Source organism: Silene latifolia, chromosome 5 (assembly GCF_048544455.1).
Source record: "Silene latifolia isolate original U9 population chromosome 5, ASM4854445v1, whole genome shotgun sequence".
In the NCBI taxonomy this organism is placed as follows: Eukaryota; Viridiplantae; Streptophyta; class Magnoliopsida; order Caryophyllales; family Caryophyllaceae; genus Silene; species Silene latifolia.
In genome coordinates this window covers 30,415,876-30,425,898 of record NC_133530.1, presented here as the reverse complement: position 1 = coordinate 30,425,898, position 10,023 = coordinate 30,415,876, and the positions used below count along the sequence as shown (strand labels likewise).

Here is a 10,023-nt window from a genome sequence, read left to right as displayed (position 1 = left end):
CTATCTTCTCAGATTCAAACTAAAATTATTTTAATGTTTAAAATCTAATATTTGATCGAAATTGTGTACAAGCTAAGTGCTCCTTGGCGTGACAATAATGTGAGGTAGGACTTCCTTATGTTGGAATCTTGCTAGAATATGAAGCTTAAATTTGATAGTTGTACTATTATTAGTCATGTCTTGATACACTGTGCATTTGTGCTGTAATGGGAGAAATGTATGTTCATAAACTCAGCTCTGCATACTTTGGTGTCTTAGGTCATCAGCAGGTCAACTAGTCAAACTTTTTCTATCCATTTTCTGTCCAATTCCTGCAGATAGATTCGACTGGATTCGACTATTACATCTTTACTTCATTTCCACCTTGATTCGATCAGCCATGCTCACAGGTTATTACTACATTATATTTGCTTAGCTTATCTATTACATTACCGAGGGAAAAGAAGAAGTATACTCACAGGTTAATTATTGAGCTCTCATATTTTCTTTCTCCTACAGTCAGTACTAGAAGTTCAGTCTTTGTTTTGATGTCTTCTCGTGTTTTCTTATTTGTATTACTTGATTATTTTTTGTAACACATGGTATTACATATATTTTTGATTGTATGAATTTGCTATAGTTTTGTGGTAGTGTGACGTTTTTTGCCGGGGACTTTCTTTAACTGAAACTCTTGATTATTTTTTTAGATCTAATTTATGTGTCCATTTATTTTGTACAGCTCTCGTTTGCGCAAAGAGGTGGCTGGCATATAGTGTTCTAATTACTCCATCCAAGAATAAGTTGTAAGTCACCATCCTAATACAAGTATCTAGTGTTGTTCTTTATGGCCTTCTATTTGCATAATTTAGAGTGGACTGCCTTCATCTTGCGTGTTTAGCAAAGGCCACTTCAAAGTATCTGTTATCTTCCATTGTTTAATTCTAGACATATGCCTCTATGTAAAAGTGCCTTGAACTATACTTCATATATGGCAAAATAAGTTATTGAGTGGTGGTCTACTTTTCCTTTATCTTATGTAAATGTAAATCTATTGGGATTGTAAAGTAGAGTTTATTTGTTCACACTACATCATAGAGATGGTCTTGTTTTATCTCAAATGCAGTGTGACTTAATATGAATTGATTGGGAATGTTTTGCTATTTTCTTTTCTTATACCACTTGGATACCAAGATGGGAACATTATGGATGAACCATGTCAGGTTTGTTTTGATTTTGCTCATGGATTCTCAACTTTTTCCATCATACAGCTATTTGTAAACAAGAATCTTAATGATGCTATTTTGAGGGTTTATCTATTAACTTGCAACAATTTAATTCCCTGAAAGTCACCGTTAGAAGTCTGGAGGTGCTTCGGGGAGAAAGGGATTGAATGGGTAACCAATGCTCTTCAACAAGATTTGGAGGAGCAACAAGATGCCATCGGCTTGGAGGAAAAACACTCTTGTCCCTTTGTACAAGAACAAAGGTGATGTCCAAGAGTGTTCCAATTATCGGGGAATTAAACTTATGAGTCATACATTGAAGTTGTGGGAGCGGGTAATCGAGCAAAGGCTTAGGAGATACGTAGACATCTCGGAAAACCAATTTGGATTTATGCCCGGGAGATCGACTATGGATGCGATTTTTATCATGAGACAGTTGATGGAATACCATCGGGACAAGAAGAAGGATTTGCATATGGTTTTTATCGACTTGGAAAAGGCATATGATAGGGTACCAAGAGAAGTACTTTGGTGGGCTTTGGCGAGAAAGGGTGTGTCGCGAAAATATATTGACCTCATAAAGGACATGTATGAGGGGGCTAGTGCAAGTGTTCGCACTAATGTTGGGAGAACGGAAGAATTTCCTATTACCATTGGGGTGCATCAAGGTTCCGCACTTAGTCCTTTTCTCTTTGCTATAGTTATGGATGAGTTGACAAGGGATATTCAGGACGACATCCCTTGGTGTATGATGTGTTTTGATGATATTGTGTTGATTGACGAGACAAAAGAGGGGTGAGAGAAAGTTGGAATTGTGGAGGCAGACTTTAGAGACTCGTGGGTTGGCTGAGCAGGAGTAAGCGAGTATTTGAGGTGTCGATTCACTAAGGTGGCGGGGTTGAGATCGACGAGAGGCGGGGAGTATTATTTTCGATGGGAATGTTGTTGAGGGTTCGGATTTCTTCAGATATCTAGGATCTATTATTCAAAAAGATGGGGAGTTAGACGGAGATGTGGCCCACAGAATTAAAGCGGGATGGTTGAAATGGAAGAGTGCTTCAGGGTTTCTATGCGATAAAGATATGCCCCAAAGATTAAAGGGAAAATTTTATCGCACGACAATTAGGCCTGCCTTACTTTACGGCTCCGAGTGTTGGGCCGTGAAACATTGTCACATTCAAAAGATGAGTGTGGCGGAGATGTGCATGTTGAGGTGGATGTGCGGACATACAAGGAAAGATCGGTTAAGGAACGAGGTGATTAGGGAAAAGGTAAAAGTGGCGCCAATAGAGGACAACATGATGGAAAACCGACTAAGATGGTTTGGCCATGTGAGAAGGAGACCTATGGGCCTTTTGATTAGGAGGTGGAGACTTGGAGAACAGAAAAGGTCCATAGAGGCAGAGGAAGACCGAGACAGACATGGTTGAGAGTGATAGAGCACGATATGAGAGTTCTGGGGCTTGAGGAGAGTATGGTGACAGAGAGGGCACAATGGAGGGAAAAGATACATGTGGATTTTTAGTATTTGATTTTTTTTTTGACAGATTTAGTGTTTTTTTATTTATTTGATTTAAAGAAATTAATTTATTTATTTTTCTCTCCTTTATTACACACTTTTTCAACAACCACTTTCTTATAGATTTTACCTGGTTCATTCCGGATCCTTAACTCTATTTCGGTTTTTAAAAATCGTTTTAATCTTTCCTCTCGATTTATATTTTAAGTTTTTATAAAAGAAAGACGGAATTCGATTTTAAAACCCCTTAGTTCACCTTGACTTTACATTACATTTTCGTTCTCCCTTTTTGTTTTTCATCTTCCCTTTTTTATTCGCATTTTGAGGCGTGCGTTCACCCATGGACGGTTCGAAAGGATGATTCATGTCAGCCGACCCCAAATCTTTTTGGGATTAAGGCTCTGATGTTGTTGTTGTTGTTGTTGTAAAGTCACCGTTAGGCTTTAGAGAATATCATCTGCATGCTTTATGTTCAGGTTAAAAAAATTAAATTCCAGTATGGTAAAGCAGCAAAGCATGTTGATGGGCATTTCTCAAACATGTGCAATGGGGGATGAGCAGAATTAGGGCTGTTGACGGGTTAGTTGGTGGTGCCAAGCCTCTTAGAAATACTCAGTCATGTTAAAAATTGAATTATATTTGTTGATGGGTTAGTTGTCATTTGCTACTATTGATGCTCCCGCCTCGATGCTCGACCATGGCTTCCACTTCACACACATACATCGCTGGTACAACTCGAAACTCTAATTTTTTTAGTGTGTGTGAACATTTGATACTTTAGTGTATAATCGCTGGTTTTGTCTCACTCGTGCAAAAGCTTTTGATCAAACCTGGGAGCGTTCTATAGTGTCTTATGTTGATTTTAATAATATTTAGGCTGTTTTTTTTTAACTATTAGTTTGCTAAATGTATTATTGCAGATTCAACAATTCAATCTTAATTGAGGAGATGAAAGATGTAAAGAGATGTGAGCTATTAAATGTTTAGAGAACATCAAATGTTGTTTAGTTTATTAACTAAAACGTGTATGTGATTATTTATACACTTGGATGTATAATTTTAAAATCGACATTATTGTTTTGTGAATGATAAGCAAATTCGTTGGTTGGCATTCTTGTGTATGTATTGTTTGTTAGTTTCGCTATTTGGCTTGTCAATTCCATAGGACATTGCTTCCAAAATTTTGGTAGTAAACAATTTTTTTAAAAAAATATCTATCTATGGTGGCGGTTCTTTAAGTATGAAACGCCACTATTAGTTTACCTTTAATGGCGGTTCTTTAATAATAACCGACGTTATATATAACATTTAATGGCGGTTCTTTAACAACAACCGACGTTATATATAAATTATAGATGAGTTATAGTGGCGGTTCTTGTCTAAAACCGTCGTTTTATATAAGCCTATAATGGCGGTTTTGTTTAAAAACCGCCACCATAGGTAAGCTATCATGGCGGTTGTACAACCGCCGCAAATTGTAAACGACCCTGTGTTATACGGCGCACCCAAAATCTCTAAAAACCGCCACAAAAAGGTCATTTATGACCGCCACTATAGGGGTTTTTTGAACTAGTGCATATTAGAAACCACATACTCGAGATAAAGGTTCACATTAATACGGAGTAACATTCATTACGTAAAATTCGGTGTAGCAAAGTTTTCATTTTCAAGGCTTTTTTCTGGGTTTGGTGTAGCAATTGCTACACCGACTAAGGGTGAGTCCGTCCCTGTGTAATGGGTTGTACAAGATACTTTACGGTATTACTCCGATTTTTTAAAACAAAAGGCAAAATCTTCAGCATAATCATTATAGACAAACATGGATCTTCTCATGATAAAAACTCACTGGTTAATTGCAACGTAAATTTCGTTATTATGTCATTTATATTGTATTCCGTCAACTTACTTTTTAAGCGTGTATAATCTTTAATTTGTAAATTAATCTGAAAAAGGGACTTCAGGTAGATTTTATTAGAACTATGAATGTATGAACATGATTGTAGAGAGAGATGTTTATGAGAGAGTAGAATTAATCATTCATCAAAAGTAAATCTGTAGGAGTATTACATGATGTATTTATAACAAACTTAAACCAACATAAGTTAATCTATAACTAACTTTGGTTAGTTATTACAAACTCTAATATAACTAACTCTTATTAGTTAGTTTATCTGTCTCATATTCCCCCCTCAAGCTTGAGTTTGGGGTGAATACTAAGCCAAGATTGTTCGATAGGAAGTGATGTTGAGCAGATCCAAGTGCTTTGGTCATCAAATCAGCTAATTGGAGTCCAGTTCTGACATGCTTAGTGAGAAGAAAACCATCTTGCTGCTTCTCACGAACATAGTGACAGTCTATGGACAAATACTTGGTCCTTTCATGAAAGATAGGATTATGGGTAAGATGTTCTACAGCTTTATTATCACACAGCAATGAGACTGGTTTAGGAACAATCTTATATATATATATATAAAATTGGGTTGAAGCGCTGTGGATGCGACACGTGTCAACCCAGCATTAAATACACGCATTAATTACAGCTGGACATTAAATATAAACATAATAAATGTTACATAAATCTCAGCAAAGTATTAATTAAAGAGTAATAAATGTATTATAAAATTACATATAACAATTACGATGATTTGATTCTAAATTTATTAAAAAATTATCTTGATAAAAAATTTAAAATGTAAATAATTGCGTTAATTGCAAAAAATGCTTCCAATTGAGTATAATTTTCATTATATTTATTGAAATATTTTTATATGTAGGGATGATTAAAGTGAGTCTCTCACAATTATTTAAATTTACGTAAAAAAACATTTTGAGAAAGTGATAAAACTTAGACCATTAAATCCATTAAGAAAAACATATTTAGAAGAGTTATTGTATTTGTTGGAAGAGTTATTGTATTTGATAAAAACAGAACTTAAAGAAAATTACAAGAGATAGGTTTTTGCGAAAATGTTAACTAAGCACCTTAACTTTGTTCAATTGTGAAATTAGGCCTCATAAGTTTCACTTGGAACAATCAAGCCCCTTAAGTTTCACAAAAAGTGAAATTCAACCCCATTTTTTAAAATTTCACCAAATTATTATATTGAAATCACTTTTAATACAATTTATCAAATATAAAATATTTTGTTTTATAGTTTAGGAATTTTCATATTTATATTAAATACTGAGAATTTTTTTTTGAATTTTATAGTATATAGACAATTTGTTATATATGTGTGAAAACTATAAAAATTATAAAAAATTTACTAAATATGTATGTAAAAGTGTTCTTCAATGATTAATAAATTATGTAAAAATTCGTAAAGTTTCAATTAGTAATTTTTAGTATTTAATAAATTATTTAATACTAATATAAAATAATTTTAATATATGAATTTGGTGAAAATGGGGTTGAATTTCACTTTTGGTGAAACTTTAAGGCTTGATTGCTTCAAATGAAACTTATGGGGCCTAATTTCACTACTAAACAAAGTTAAGGGGCTTAATTACCACTTTCGCTGTTAAGTTTTTGTAGTGTGAGAATGAAAAAAAATATATTGAGAGAAATTGAAATACATATGGGATTTTGATAGATTTAAATTGTGTGAAAACGAGTATGTGTACAAGTATGTATGTACACAGTGATCGCAAGTGCATTTGAATAGTCAAAACAAAAGTAATAATTATCAAGTAATATAGTATTATAAACGACATAAAAAAGTAGAAAATACATTACATTTTTCTTTAATATCTTCAATTAAATATGTATATACGTCAAGTATAAAATATTGATTATGACTAACTAAATATTACTTTTAGTTAAATATTTTTTATGTTATCTTTTAAATACTTTGAAGTTAAATCTCAAAAAATAATATTTGAGAAAAGTTCAACCTATTTTATTTATAGTAAACTCTTAAACATCATTATATATAGTTGTTTAAAAAAATAAAAGGTGCAAATTTCTTATAGATATGTTTGACACATAGCACATGCAAGACACAGTCAAAATATTTGAATAAGTTGAGTTTGGACCTTAAATGTTTGATACATAAATATCATACGTTATACATAAAAAATTAAAAATTACATAAAATTATATTCATATCATTTTAAACAAATATTAATTGATTTGAAGCTTAACATATCGTGAAATGATATAATTTGAGAACTTAATGTTGATTGTTGCATAATTCGAATAAATTTTATTTTAATTAATATGATATTTGATTAGTGACAAATTTATTTATAAAATGTTGATCATGCAAAATTAATTATCACTTATTAATTTTAATTAAAATTGTATGTATTTTTATTTTAAAACATTGAAGTTAAACATAAAAAATTTAATATGAGAAAATTTAATTTATTTTTATTTATAAGTAAAAATATTAAACGTCTATAAATTATATTATTTTTCTTCAATTATAATAATAAAATTTTAAAACAGGCCGCGCGAAGCGCGGGATACTACCTAGTAACACTTAAATCCTGCAGAATATTATCCAACCAAACTAGTTCAGAAGAGGTATAGGAGAGACTTCGATATTCAGACTCTGCTGAACTCTTACTGACAGTGCGTTGCTTCTTAGTTTTCCATGAAATCAGGGAAGATCCAAGGAAAATACAATAACCACTTAGTGATTTGCAGGTGAATGCACATTTCCCCCAATCTGCATCACTATAGACAGTGAGAGAAAGATCAGATGTAGCACTGTAAAATAAACCAGTATTAATGCTACCCTTTAAATATTTGAGGACAAGAATATCATCTTGTAGGTGTGGAAGCCTTGGTTGACTGATAAACTGACTCAGATGCTGTACAGAATAAGACAAATCTGGTCTTGAGGAATTGAGATATAACAGTCTTTCTATTAATCTCCTGTAAACTTCAGGATTGTTTAGTATCTGTCCTTCATCAATAGACAACTTTAGACCTCTTGGTAAGGGAAAACTTGCTGGTGTACAATCCTCCATCTTCATATCTTGAAGTATGTCCAAGATATACTTCCTCTGATTGATCATAATGCCTGTGGCATTATGTGAAATCTCTAATACCAGGAAAAATCTCATATGTCCCAAATCTTTTATAGAAAACTTGGCATCAAAACCTTGCTTTATGCCATTAATTTGTGCATCATCTGTGCCAGTCACAGAATATCATCTACATAGACTAATGCAACCACAAATGCCTTAGTGGCTGCATCATATCTAGTAAACAATGAATAATCATTTTTATATTGCACAAACCCAATGCTTTGCAAGTATTTGGTCAATTCTTTATTCCATTGTCTACTTGCTTGCTTTAAACCATACAATGATCTTAGTAACCTGCATACTTGACCAGGTTGAACTGTGTATCCTTGTGGAGGTGTCATATATACTTCTCCGTCCAAAAATCCATGAAGAAAAGCGTTATTAATATCTAATTGATGCAGATTCCAACCTCTTGCTGCTGCCAAACCTATCAAAGCCCTAACAGTTGTGAATTTTGCAACAGGTGAGAATGTGTCCTTGTAATCTTTGTCTTTCACTTAATTGTACCCCTTTGCTACTAAACGAGCTTTATATCTCTCAACACTAAGCTACCATCTGCTTTATACTTGATTTTGAATATCCATTTGGAACCGATGAGTTTCTTATCCATGGGCAACTGAACTAATTCCCATCTCTTATTATCTTCTAAGGATTTTATTTCCTTATTCATAGCATCAACCCATTGTGGTTGTGTACTTTCTTGTTTGAAGGTGTATGGCTCAGACTCCTTAATAACTTTGGCTAAGGAGGCATCATATGTAGGAGAAAAATCAGCTAAATTTTGTAATACTGCAACATGTGCAGATAATGCAGGAGCTGTACTTGGCAACTTCAGTGGACAATGAAACTGTTGCAGAAGAACTGATGGTTGCCTGGTTCTTGTGGAACGTCTAGTTGCTTCATTTTGATGAGAATTCCCTTGGACCAAACCCTCATTACTATTATGTGTATTTTGAGAAATATTATGTGGTATATTAGTATTTAGAATAACATCCTCAGTGACTGTTGTGACAATTTCTGGAATATCAGTATTAGTTTGCATTGTATTAGGATTAATATTATTTGAATGTGGTTGAGATTTTGATATCAATACAGTAGATGTTGCTGGATTTACCAATTTATCATCAGTGTTGACATTCTAATTCTCTTGTTTGAAAGGGAAAATTTCCTCTCTAAATACCACATCTCTATTGACAAAAACTTTGTGGGTGGCTAAATCATATAGCCTATATCCCTTTTGCTGATGAGGATATTCCAAAAAAATGCATTTTCCGGCCCTTGTACCCAACTTATCAATGTAAGTGGGTGGCATTGTTGCATAACAACAACATCCAAAGACCCTTAAAGATTCATAAGGTGGTGCTTTGCCAAAAATTAAGGTAAAAGGTATTCGCCAACCAATAACTGATGAAGGCATCATGTTTATCAAATGAGTGGCTGTGAGCAAGCAATCTCCCCAGAATTTGATGGAAAGTCCTGCCTGAACCCTAAGTGCCCTAGCAGTCTCTAGGAGGTGTCCGTGTTTACGTTCCACCCTCCCATTCTGCTGAGGTCTTCCTATAACACTAGTCTGGTGAACTAAACCCATATCTTTGAACAGATTACCACAGACATGATACAAAAATTCTGAGCCATTATCAGTTCTTATAATCTTCACTTTAGCAGCAAATTGGGTCATAATATAAGCAAAGAAGTCCTTGACTAATTTATGAACTTGGTCCTTTGTTTTAAACAGAATAGTCCATGTGTTTCTTGAGAAATCATCAAGTATAGTTAAAAAATACTTAGCTCCAGTCATAGTAGGGGTCTTATATGGACCCCAAACATCCATATGCAATAATTCAAAAACATAAGCAGCTTTAGAAGAGCTTTGTGGAAAAGGCAACTGTTGATGTTTAGACATAACACATGTTTCACAATGCTTAGCTTGTTTTACATGACTATGAAGAACATTTACAAACTTGAGCTTATCAAATCCTATATGACCTAACCTTTTATGCAACAAATCTATAGAAACTGTAGTACTACTATTTGCAGAATTTGTAAACTTGTGAACTAATGTATTACATTTCAAAGCTTCTGAAACAACTGATACTACTTTATTAACTAAATCTTGTGTATGAAAGTTTTGAAATCTGTAGAGGTCTCCTATCCTTCTGCCAGATGCAATGGTCAATTTAGTTGAATGATCCTGAAATGAACAAGTTTATCTGTCTCATAGATTTCAACACCATTTCTTTTTCTGATCGATCGTCGACCGAGTGT

The 10,023-nt window shown here is 33.5% G+C and overlaps 1 long non-coding RNA gene across 1 annotated transcript; it reads left to right on the top strand.

The window, feature by feature from the left end:
• Window positions 1–251: 251 nt before the first annotated feature.
• On the top strand, window positions 252–3,363 carry LOC141656044 (uncharacterized). The gene is made up of 4 exons (XR_012548301.1): window positions 252–389; window positions 719–782; window positions 1,103–1,199; window positions 3,198–3,363. It is a non-coding gene; the product is annotated as an uncharacterized LOC141656044 (long non-coding RNA).
• Window positions 3,364–10,023: the final 6,660 nt, after the last annotated feature.